Raw genomic sequence first — 12543 nt, forward strand, 5'->3', positions numbered from 1 at the left:
CCACTTTCAGTCGAGGAGCACAAGAGACATCAGTGCAGCCCAAGGTACCACAGCTCTACAAAGTGTACAAGGTAACTAAGGAACCTCTACTCACAACCTCCCAGAAAGGATAGCTGTGCTCCTGGCACAGTCCCATGCCCAGACAGAAGCAGAGAAGAAAGAAATACGAAGGAAACACACAGTAGGGACAAGGTTCTGAAATTAAGGTGTGAGATTTAAGGTGCAAGCAAAATGCAACAACAATACTAACTTGCTTTTATTGACGAAATATACATGCAGTAATCGATCATACAATAGTACAGTGATCCGTTAGAACATATGTAAAGGGATGTGGTATTTCGATGCGGAATCGGAGTATACTGAGTATACACAAAGTTATATCTACAGTCATTGACAACTAAAGCATTGCACAGTGCAATCACAGCATAGGGAAAACAAGTGAATAAAGTTGTGCAGCAACGAGCAATGCCCTTTGTGTACTGCCAGCAAAATAGCATTTACACTTTACTTAAAACTTAGGTAACCAAGTTATGTAATAAATACGTTCTCAGAGGGCCCCCGATATCCTTAGGATGGGAGGAGTAGGAAAGCAACAATAGTATAGCTCGTTCCAGTACACCAGTGCCGAGCGCCATGACTATTGGCTGACTAGAAGGTACATTTCTGACTAAGCCCGGTGGGTTCCAGTTTATTCTAAATAAAGTAGCTGTTACCCACCGCCATAAGTTGTTAATTTGATAGACATGACCAAACCAGGATAAAAAAGTCCCCTCTGTATTTCCACATCTAGAACCGAAGACAATCCTCTCATAGACACCTATTCTTTAGGCTGAGCACACCTGTGGAGGAATGTAAAGGGTATAATGTATGTTCTATTATTAGGGGACAAGGAGCTTGTGTGCCTGCAGCAGTAAACCCAGCCTACTTCAGTTCAATGTCCATTGGTCCCTGGATGTACACTTGTCACTGCAGCCTCAAGTTTCTATATGATAAACAAAAATAGTGGTTCTGCTCCTTACCCGACAGAACCACTATTTTTGTTTATTTTTAGGACCCAGGTTCTCAGGGTCACTGAGATACCCCATTATAATTAATGCCTCAAGTTTCTAAGCAGAGAAAGTGATTTCTTTTTGAAGCTGTAGCATCATGTCATTGCATGGTCTGGAATAGCATTAGCGCATCATAGTCTTTTTACATAGCTATATGAGGTGGATGTGCTGAGCCTGAGAGAACATACAACCCAAAATCAGGTGCTGCAAACACCCCGCTCCTATGGTAGTGGAATATCTTCCCACTTACTTCTGCGATTCCTACCCACCCAGGCTAGTTTTATCATTAAAGATCTGGGAGAAATAAACAAATGCTTAGGTAATGGTCGTGCAATATTCAGTAGCATAGGCATTTTTAGCAACCCACTCCTGCTTGGATGGGAGAGTGGAAAAGAAGAACATCTTTCCACCTGGGGCTCTAGTCTGGATGTGAGTACGCAATTATTTTATTTTAATATGGTATCTATATTCCGAGCAACATAAACCATTTAATATGTCACTGAATCTACACACCATTTTAGTGGGTAAGCGGGTGTGCACTCATCCGTTACAGACATGATAGAGAAATCTACCTATTAACTCCAATGGATAGAAGCATGAAAGATCACCGAAGTTGATATTCTGTGAGTCTTCAAACCAAACTACCATATCATCCTCGGACAGCAATGTAATTATCTTGAAGTGCGTGTAGTTTAGTGCACAGTGTGAGTGGTGCTATCGAAGGTGACATGCTAGGGACTCCACCGCTATGCCAAATAGAAGAGGTGGCAATGTACACTATTGTGTGGTGCCACACATTATATTCGAACAGACCACTTTATAACGTATGCATTTAGAACACATGCCATTACAACGCGGTCAGTACAACAACAACGTTGTTACTACGGATAGCATTACAAAGCAAGTCATTACAACGACTTGCTGTAGGGGGGCGCTAGATGCTGGAATAGTGTTATTTACTATGCCAACTCCAGTCCGTGCAACAGAAGGGAAGGTGTTAAATTTAAAATCCAACACTTCTGCCCCCTACTGCAAGTCGTTGTAACGGCTTGCGTTGTAATGGCATGCGATGTAACAACGCAGTCTTTATAATTTCTGTGTTGTAATGGCATGCGTGATTTCAAATGTGGGGTAAAATACATTTCCCATTATATTCATTGGGTTGAACACTATTTTGCTAACACACACACACACTGTAGAGTTAGCATATAACATGATCCAATCAATGAATAATTGCGCATCAACTTCCTTTTGAATATTGTATGTACGAATTCCCATTCTAAGAAGTCAAACACTTTTATCACATCTGGTAGGACAGCTGCACCAGTAATATAAGCACCTAATAAATGTACAAGCGTGAATAGCATGATTCACAGTGCTAAGTCATTGCCCAGTATAAGAAGAGGAATTTTAAGTGGCAAAGATGCAGCGGACGCACTTTTTGTATGTGTCCTCAAATATTGTCAGCATGTGTGTAGCCAGGATTGCATCATATTCATTATGGAACTCCCCTGGTAGGCCATCAAGCCCCTGCGCTTTGCCACCTGGTAGACATTTAAACACTGACATTTTTTCTGTCTGGAAAATTGGCTGCACCTAGAATTCTCTGTGGTCATCATCTAATCAGGATAGAGCAATTTCATCTAGGTACACTGCCCACTGAATGTTACTGTTGTGTAATTGAACTGCTAATTACCCAACATATTACACCACTCCTTACATCTTCTATGACATCTTTAATAATATCACAGCAACATTTGCAGTGAAATTATCAATTAGAATACCGTGGGGGTGCAAGTTATTGTTACTTGAGATAAATATAACTGCTCAATTTCTATGGCTTTGTCTGTGTAAATTTTCAACCTAAATATAACTTCCTTGTAACCTTTGTTGTTTAAGTGAATTTCTAAGGTTTATTAACATTTATTTTCTAACTATAACGTCACTGTAACATTTGTTTTTTCCAGTGGATATATTACCAGCTAACGGTCTCCAGTTTGGTGCTCCTGGACGAATCTTCATGAAATCTTCAAAACTAGTTTACCAGTCACTTTAGCTAGACCGGCATTAGTGTACCTAAAACAACTTGGTTCACCAAAAATAATGTTTCATGTTGCCAGTTTTTTAATTGCGGCAAATCGAATAAGGAGGAGAATGGAAAGGGGCGACCATTCGGTCCCCCCGAACGTATGGCAGAGTACCACGATCCCCCCGGGAAGCCATCTTGGGCGGGAGGCGAGTCTCGGCTGGTATGCCCGAAGCGGCGTAGCCGGGGCGCGCCTTTTCCCGCCCTGGAGTGGGCTGGCCTAGACACTGACGAGGCCGGGCCACGCCCTCGGGGCAGGCCGGGGCGGGTTTACGCCCGCCCTGAAGACGGATAAAAGGAGCAACAAGCCAAGGAAGCATCCTCTTGTTCCTGTGCTCTGAAGCTGCACCACCTCGCTGCATGTGAGCTCGAGACGGAACGAAGAGCCAATTTTGAGCGTTATAATCTTCTTGTTTGTTTTGCAGATACTCTGTCGGAGAATGCCTAAGAAGGCGGGAAAGCGAATGACTACCGAGCAGATGCTGCGTGTTCTCATGAAAGAGGTGACCGACCTAAAGAAGCGAATGGCGGAGAAAGACGAGGAAGGGGGGCCGAAACGTCCTCTGGCGGGAACAGCTCCAGGAGGAAAAGGCAAGAGGCCCAGGAGGGGAACAGCTGGGGGAGACGTCCCAGTTCCCTGTACCCCGCTCGAAGCACCCACTCCGGTCCCGGAGGAAGGAAATCCGATTCCCGTAGTGGTCACCCCCGTGTCCGGGGAGGATATGCCGCCCGAGCTGGCAGCACAATTAGCAGCGTGGTTGGGTAAAGGTAGCAAGGGCGCCACGGCTGACGACGCGCAGGTGTTGATGAAACAGCTGCGGGATACAAGGGAAGCGACGAAGGCACCATCGCCGGCTGCGGCAGTAGAGAAACCCCCTGGGTCAGGCCCAGTCGCAGATACAGCTTCCGGTTCAGGTAAGCGGCCATTGCCGATTGCGAGGGATGAGTCGGCACCCTCTCGAAGGGAAAAGTTGGGTCAACATGTCCCTCTGGCTATCAAGGAGAAGGTATGGGCAGGGGAGTATATAAACATCTTCTCGTTGCTTACCGATCATTATGAGATGGAGCATGTTAAGAGTCAAAAGGAGCTCATGCATCCGAGTGTTTGGCGCGCAAAGATGGCCGCCTTTAAGGTAAATGAAAACATTGGTAATTGGGGCAAAGCATGGGGGGTTTTTACATCCATCTTGGGTGAACGTAGGCCCGAATTGCTGCCCGAATTGCCGACTTATCAATCGCGGATCATGGGGTATTCAGTATCTCACGAGGGCAACCATTGGTTTTGTTACGACAATATTTTCAGAAAAGCAAAAGAGCATGATAAAAACTTAACTTGGGATTGTTATGATTCTGTGTCCTGGTCCAAAATGGAGGATTCTGGTATGTTGAAAGTGCCATTGGTAGGGAGTAACGTGGGTGAATCCTCCCGCCAATATGCGGGGACGCCCTTTCGATCAGGTACGAGTAACGACAATCACTCGAGGCCAATCGGCAACGCAGGTAAAAGGGGGGTTTGTTGGAACTTTAACAGGGGGAAATGTACTAGGCCCCAGGGGTCATGCAAATTTAGGCACGAATGTGGGGGGTGCGGGCAATCATCCCATCCTGAGTCCATGTGCAGAGCCAAAACGGGTGATAACGGGGGTAGAGGAGGCGCCAAACAGGTCTGACATAGTCCGAGGGGCGCCTTTACCTACTCCGATTGATACCATGGCAATGATTCCCTGGCTCAGTGAATACCCGGATCACGCTTCCGCTGGGGTGTTACGGGACGGATTTTCGTATGGTTTCCGCATCCCAGTGAGGGAGTTTCAGGGTATAGCAAAATGTAAAAACCAGATATCGGTCTTACAGCATACGACCGTGGTACAGGAAAAGATCGGGAAAGAGGTGGCTCGAGGTCGAGTCGCCGGTCCATTTAATGTGCCACCAGTTGCTAACTTTGTTTGTTCCCCTTTAGGGGTGGTCCCCAAGAAGGACCCGGGTGAGTTTCGGCTGATACATAATTTATCAGCCCCACGTGGTCTTTCCGTAAACGAGGCAATAGACCCGGAAGTGTGTTCGGTGCGGTACGCATCCTTCGATGAGGCCGTAGCCATATTGAATCGCCTGGGGCCCGGAGCGCTGATGGCAAAATCTGATATCGAGTCAGCGTTCCGGTTGCTCCCGGTACATCCAGACGATCAGCGTCTCCTTGGTTTCATGTTTCAGGGTTACTACTACATGGATAGGTGTATGCCGATGGGGTGCTCTATATCGTGTGCCTATTTCGAACAGTTCAGTTGCTTCCTGCAATGGGTCTTCACAAGGAAGACGGGGTTTAAACATGTTATGCATTATCTCGATGACTTTTTGTTTCTGGGGGCAGCCGGGGATCCAGAATGTGGACAAACTTTGACTGCATTTTGTGTCTTGATGAATCAGTTTGGCGTGCCATTGGCACCAGGTAAGACTGTGGGTCCCTCGACTTGCCTTGAGTTTCTGGGGATCGAGCTCGATTCCGAAGAAGGTTGTTTTCGTTTACCAAATGACAAAGTGTTAAGATTCAGGGCATCCTTGCAAATGTGTATAAGTGAGTCTAAGGTGAAGCTACATCAATTACAGCAATTGGTGGGACAGTTGAATTTTGCCCTAAGAGTTATACCGATGGCTCGCCCCTTTTCTCGCTCGATCGCTCAAGCCATGGTCGGCCTGAGGGAGGGTCATCATCGCACAAGGCTCTCGGCAGAGGTTAGCCAGGACATGCGCATTTGGTTGGCATTTCTGGCGGATTTCAATGGTCGAATTGTCTGGAACAAACCGGCCGTGTCCTCTGAGGAGCTAGGGCTGTGGACAGATTCGGCAGGGAGCATTGGTTTTGGTGCCATATTCGGCACTCAGTGGTCGGCACAAAAATGGCCGTCATGGTGGCATGATAGTGGTCTGACAAGCAACATTGCTTTCCTAGAACTTTTTCCCATACTGGTGGCCCTGAGAACTTGGCCCGAGGGGTTCAGAGATCACTCTGTGGTATTCTGGTCTGATAACATGACCGTTGTTGAGTGTATCAATAGCCAGGCAGCACGATGCAAATGGATTCTGAGATTGCTCAAGGAAATTGTGTTATTGTGTATGCAATTGAATGTACTATTTAGGGCAAGACATGTCCCGGGGGTGATGAACCAGGCGGCTGATGCGCTTTCTCGTTTTCATATGCAGGCCTTCTGGGGTTTTCTGCCCACAGCGGACCCGGTGGCAGCACCCTTTCCCGAAGCTCTCTGGTCTCTCGGTGCCCAGAACTACAGAACCTCGTGGGAGAGAGTTTAGCACCCAGGACGAGGAAGGCATATGAAGGGGCGTTCCGTTCCTATTGGGCCTTTTTGGGGGCGGCTAGAGGGGAGCTTTGGGGCCAGGAGGAGTTGGTAGTGAAATTCCTGCTGTCTTTACGTCAGGCAGGCAAATCAGTGGCTACGGCCCAGAGGCATCGGGCCGCCATTTCCTTTGTGGCTAGGGCTCATGGGATCCAGGACCCGACAGCGTCTTTCGTTGTGCAAAAAGCGCTACGTGGGTGGCAACGCCTTGAGGGTCGCAGAGTAGATGAAAGGCGCCCGATAGGTTTGGATAGGTTGGCCCTGTTATTATCTAGACTCCCTGCAACATGTTCATCCCAGTATGAAACGGTGTTATTCCGAGCCGCTTTTACGCTGGCATTCCATGGGGCTATGCGAGTAAGCGAACTAGTGGCGAGGAACAAGCAGGACGTGATGGGGGGACTGTGCCGAGAGCACGTTCAGATCAGAGGGGAGACGATGACTCTCTCGTTCGTCAGGTCCAAGACCGATCAGGGTGCGATGGGTGATTGCATAATCATACAAAGGATCCCCGGGTCCTCCATGTGCCCGGTGAGTTGTGTAGAGGAATATTTGGCACAAAGGGTGGCATCATGGGGGGGGACCTTGTTGAGACACGCTGACACCACCCCACTGACGAGGTTTCAGTTTCAGCGGGTGCTTGCGATGTCGATTACTGCTGCGGGCTTGAACCCGGGCGAGTTTGGGACCCATTCCTTTCGGATAGGGGCTGCTACAGAGGCTACAGCCAGGGGTCTGAATGTCGAACAAGTTAAACGTGTGGGGCGTTGGTCCTCCAATTGTTATAAGAGGTATGTGCGGTTGCACATGTTGTGAAGCTGTAATGATGTACTCACGCTTCTTGTTTTTGTTTGGTTTCAGTTGCGCAAGCCTACGAGGCGGGGCGGACTATGCAGTCGACCCAACACCGGGCCAGCGGTCAGACTTCACCGGCTGTGAAAAAGGAGGTGTGGGTCGTGGGCCACTCATACGTGAGGCGTGCCGCGGACGTATTCAAAGCAGGTGACATGATTCACGTGGCTGGGGAATACGGGTACAGTGTGTCCTTCTACGGAAAGGGCGGACTCTGTATTGACCAGTTTCAATCATTTTTTGAGGGTTTGCTAGGGCGGACGAGGTCACCGCCGTCTATAATCATAGTACATCTTGGGGGCAATGATTTGGTCACCACTGGTAGACGACTTCTCCTTGAGGCGATGCTTTCCACTGTAAGTTGGTTGGCGAGGAGAGTTCCAGGGTGCACGATTGCATGGTCACATATGATCCTGCGAAAAGTATGGCGGGGGGCTATTTCTGTTTCTGCTCTGAATCATTCAGTAAGGAAAATTAATAACAAAGTGAGTAGATTGTTCCGTTCCAATACACTGCATTCTATTTCGCATGGTTGTATTACTGGTGACAGTATGTATTTGGGGGATGGTGTTCATTTGTCCCGGGTGGGGAACGAGTTACTCATAGGGGACTGTATAGCTTGGCTAAAGACTTTAAGACATGACCTTTAGGTAGGAGTGTTGTGGGGGGTCCGGATAGCCGGTCAACTATCCGGCCTGTGGCGGTAAGGTCATGATCGGTGAGCACTAATTGGAAGATCCCTATGAGTGGGCGTCACCCATTACGGATGGGAGCGCTCGAGGGAGGTGGCCATTGGCCCCTCAACGGGGTAGGCGGTCCCTTCTAAGGATGGGCCGCCGAAAGGAAAGGAAAGGCGGTCAAGGCCCCTTCCTGGGTAGGAGGGGCTACAGCCCCCTCCTGGAGAATTTCCCGGGGCCAGGTCATCTGCGACGGCAGATGCGGTAAGTTGTGTGGGGTTTGGGGGGGTCTACGCTACCTTCTAGATACCTCACACGAGTCCTCGGACGACCTTTAAGTGGCGTCGAGTTTATTGGGGCCCCCGTCAAGTCAAGGGAAATTGGTAGTTGCACTCGAGGTACACCTCTGTGCGGTCGCCCCTCACAAGTGAGGGGGATATTTCTGGTTTAGGGATCTTGACACCGGTTACGACCTTGCCGTTGGCCCTTAAACGTTAGGATGTACAATTTCAAAATTTCAAGTAAAATGTTTTGTAGGATGTTAGTTCGGCTAGGAGAACCTTTGTATTAGAGAATATGTTAAGGTTAGCCAAACATCGCAATGTGGTAATGAAATTGTACATAATATGAAACTGTTATTTTAATGTTTTCATTTTGTTTCATATTTTAATAAATACGGCCGGGAGGGTCACTCCCTCCCGTCTTCCAAAAGTTCAGAACTGTTTCCGGTTTCCCATCCTTGGGGATTGTGTTGAGAGGGGGTGGCGGGTATCTCAGCCATATGGAAAGGGGCGACCATTCGGTCCCCCCGAACGTATGGCAGAGTACCACGATCCCCCCGGGAAGCCATCTTGGGCGGGAGGCGAGTCTCGGCTGGTATGCCCGAAGCGGCGTAGCCGGGGCGCGCCTTTTCCCGCCCTGGAGTGGGCTGGCCTAGACACTGACGAGGCCGGGCCACGCCCTCGGGGCAGGCCGGGGCGGGTTTACGCCCGCCCTGAAGACGGATAAAAGGAGCAACAAGCCAAGGAAGCATCCTCTTGTTCCTGTGCTCTGAAGCTGCACCACCTCGCTGCACGTGAGCTCGAGACGGAACGAAGAGCCAATTTTGACCCACCCACCAGCCCCTGAGGACAGCAAGTGGTTTTGAATAAAGTTTGATGTGATAACTCTTTTGTTTTGCAGGTACCGGATTATTATCGTGATAACTTTGAATATGCAATAAAGAAATGGTCAATTGTGGTATGTTTTGCAAATAAAGTAATCCTGCTCTAGTGTTGATCAGTAGCATGCTTTTAATAAAGTGGTTGCTTTTAACTGTCTTTTAAGTAATTTAGTCATTTAGTTTAGAACTGTCGTATTTATTTTGGTCGGGCGGTAAGGTCATGATCGGTGAGCACTAATTGGAAGATCCCTATGAGTGGGCGTCACCCATTACGGATGGGAGCGCTCGAGGGAGGTGGCCATTGGCCCCTCAACGGGGTAGGCGGTCCCTTCTAAGGATGGGCCGCCGAAAGGAAAGGAAAGGCGGTCAAGGCCCCTTCCTGGGTAGGAGGGGCTACAGCCCCCTCCTGGAGAATTTCCCGGGGCCAGGTCATCTGCGACGGCAGATGCGGTAAGTTGTGTGGGGTTTGGGGGGGGGGTCTACGCTACCTTCTAGATAACTTACACGAGTCCTCGGACGACCTTTAAGTGGCGTCGAGTTTATTGGGGCCCCCGTCAAGTCAAGGGAAATTGGTAGTTGCACTCGAGGTACACCTCTGTGCGGTCGCCCCTCACAAGTGAGGGGGATATTTCTGGTTTAGGGATCTTGACACCGGTTACGACCTTGCCGTTGGCCCTTAAACGTTAGGATGTACAATTTCAAAATTTCAAGTAAAATGTTTTGTAGGATGTTAGTTCGGCTAGGAGAACCTTTGTATTAGAGAATATGTTAAGGTTAGCCAAACATCGCAATGTGGTAATGAAATTGTACATAATATGAAACTGTTATTTTAATGTTTTCATTTTGTTTCATATTTTAATAAATACGGCCGGGAGGGTCACTCCCTCCCGTCTTCCAAAAGTTCAGAACTGTTTCCGGTTTCCCATCCTTGGGGATTGTGTTGAGAGGGGGTGGCGGGTATCTCAGCCATAATGTCACACTTCCATTGCTCTTGAATATTTGTGATAAATAGACCTCATGATTATGTATACTTCCTTTTTATATATATATGATATGAAATGAGTTTTAAGAAAAACATTGCTCTATTTTTATGGAATTTTTAATTCTATTGAAATTTATTGTAATTGACTACATTTTTTTAATCTAATTTCGTTGCAATTGTTTGTATGTTTATATGACTGTGTTTTTGTCTTTATATGATATTAATTTATCGAGAATAAAGAAATTGACTGATTGACACTTAAGCTGCTGTCTGGAAAATTTAAGGGTGATTCCTCAAGCAGGTCGAAAAAAAGGGGGGTCTCAAAATGCATTTCACCCACACAATTTCCCATATGGATTTTAGACATGACTACAGCCCAAATGTCTCGGAATGGATAACACCATATTTGGCAGAAAGCTAGATCTTGGCACAGAAAGAGTGATGTTTGTGATTTTGTGTAAATCCATTCAGTTTTTTCAAGATATTCGAGAAAAAAAACGGATTTGCATATTTAGAGGCATGGAGCCTTTGTGAATCCAACAGATCTCATTCTGCGATCTGCTTGGCCATAAGCAGTTCAACCAGGAAGTGTTGGCAGGCGTTTTGGGACTTGGACTCAGCAGAGTCCCAAACAAAAAGGTAAAACAAACAAGAAGGGGGCAGGGTAGGAATACCCTGACCCCCTAACCCTGGTGGTGGGGTCTCCTAGGGACTCCGTGAGGGACAAAAAGGCTGTTATTTTTTACATTTTGCAGCAATTTCGCAGTGGATCAGCAAATTTTCAGAATATTGGGGAAAAAAGCGCAGTCTCCCTTCCTTGTTTCTAGTTGAGAGCCCGAGTGGGCCATTATCCGGGGGGGTAAATTAAAATGTATTTTGGGGAAGGCGGCACACACAGCCCACCTCCACATGGCTATTGATCCCTACGATATTCTGCTTTCCTTTGACATAGAAGAATAGGAACTGGTAATACTGAGAGTTTGTAAGGGTTTTCTTTAAGGTCAAGGGAGAGGACACCGATAATAATACTGCTTGACCTCCACTCGCTCTCTCGGCCTTAGATGGTAAAGGAATTCATTAAACTGCTGAATTTTTATGGTGTTGTGGGTGTGAAACTGAACCTAACGTCCCTGTAACCTATTTTTTCAGGGAATATATATATATTCACTGAAAAAACCATAGGTTTCAGGCCTTATATAGTTAGGATTTAGCATTTAAAAAACCTTTAAAATTCACTCAAAAAACTACAAGTTTTAGGGGTGTTAGAGTTAGCTGGACATTTCACTCATACAAAACCATTGAAATTGCTCCTATATAGTTCGTTGTACTAACTATATTTTGCGCACCCGCAATCCACTGCTGTTGATGTCACATATAACATCATTCATGACATGGTCAGTGACATCACTGATGACATCTCAAATGACATCACTGATGACATCATCCAGTGAATGTGGTTTGCCTCGTTATTTAAATATGCATTATATATATAGCAATTTGCATTGAAGAATGAGTGGATATATAAAAATAAATATTTGGATGGAGGATTTAGTAGCAGTGTAATTGACTGTTTACTTGACCAATTTATAGTGTCTCACTAAATATAGTGGATAGTGACTAAACTGTTTGAATATCTGTATCACTTTGTCAGTTGCTGTGTAAACTGGTTCTCCAGTTAGTTACTAGCTATGTGAAAGTCTATAGTAGTTATTGATTAGTTAATAATAATAATACGGAATTTTATAAAGCGTGAACAGCTACCTCGCGAGGAGGTGTCCTGGAGCTATATGAACAAGATGTTTATTGACCATGAGGGCTAGGGGTGTTGGTGTCTAGCACGGTTGGGCAAAAAGCCAGGTCTTCAGCAAACGCTTGAAGCATAACTCGGAGGGGGCCTGTTGAAGAGCAGGGGGCAAGAAGTTCCAAAGTGTCGCCACATTGGCCGAAAAAGTTCGTCCTCCCAGCCGAGCTCTTTTTGCTCTAGGAACTGCAATCTGAACACGTTTATTGTATCGGAGGGAGCGAGCTTGGGTGTATCTTGGTAGTCGGGCTTTCAGATAGTTTGGACTGTTGCCATACAAAGATCTGAAGGCCAGTGTAAGTGCCTTAAATTTTATTCTGCTTGCTACTGGTAGCCAATGAAGGCAGAGAAGATGCGGAGAGACTGAATGCTTGAAGGGGATCCGCATTAATAGTCTCGCAGCCGCGTTTTGGACCAGTTGCAGTCGCTGTATAAGGTACTTTGGTAGGCACAGATACAGGCCGTTAGCGTAATCCAGCCTAGATGTCACTGTGGCATGGATTACTGTTTTTCGGCAACTTGCTGGTAAGAGTCGTAGAATCTTACGGAGATTCCTCAGCTTACACAGACAGCAGACAGCTATT

The 12543-nt window shown here is 46.8% G+C and overlaps 1 protein-coding gene across 1 annotated transcript in view; it reads right to left on the bottom strand.

The window, feature by feature from the left end:
• The window catches only part of LOC147706625 (cell adhesion molecule CEACAM1-like), a 464428-nt gene that overhangs the window by 416342 nt on the left and 35543 nt on the right, over positions 1–12543 (bottom strand). The window lies entirely within an intron of this gene.

This window comes from Lissotriton vulgaris, chromosome 7, assembly GCF_964263255.1.
Source record: "Lissotriton vulgaris chromosome 7, aLisVul1.2, whole genome shotgun sequence".
NCBI lineage: Eukaryota > Metazoa > Chordata > Amphibia > Caudata > Salamandridae > Lissotriton > Lissotriton vulgaris.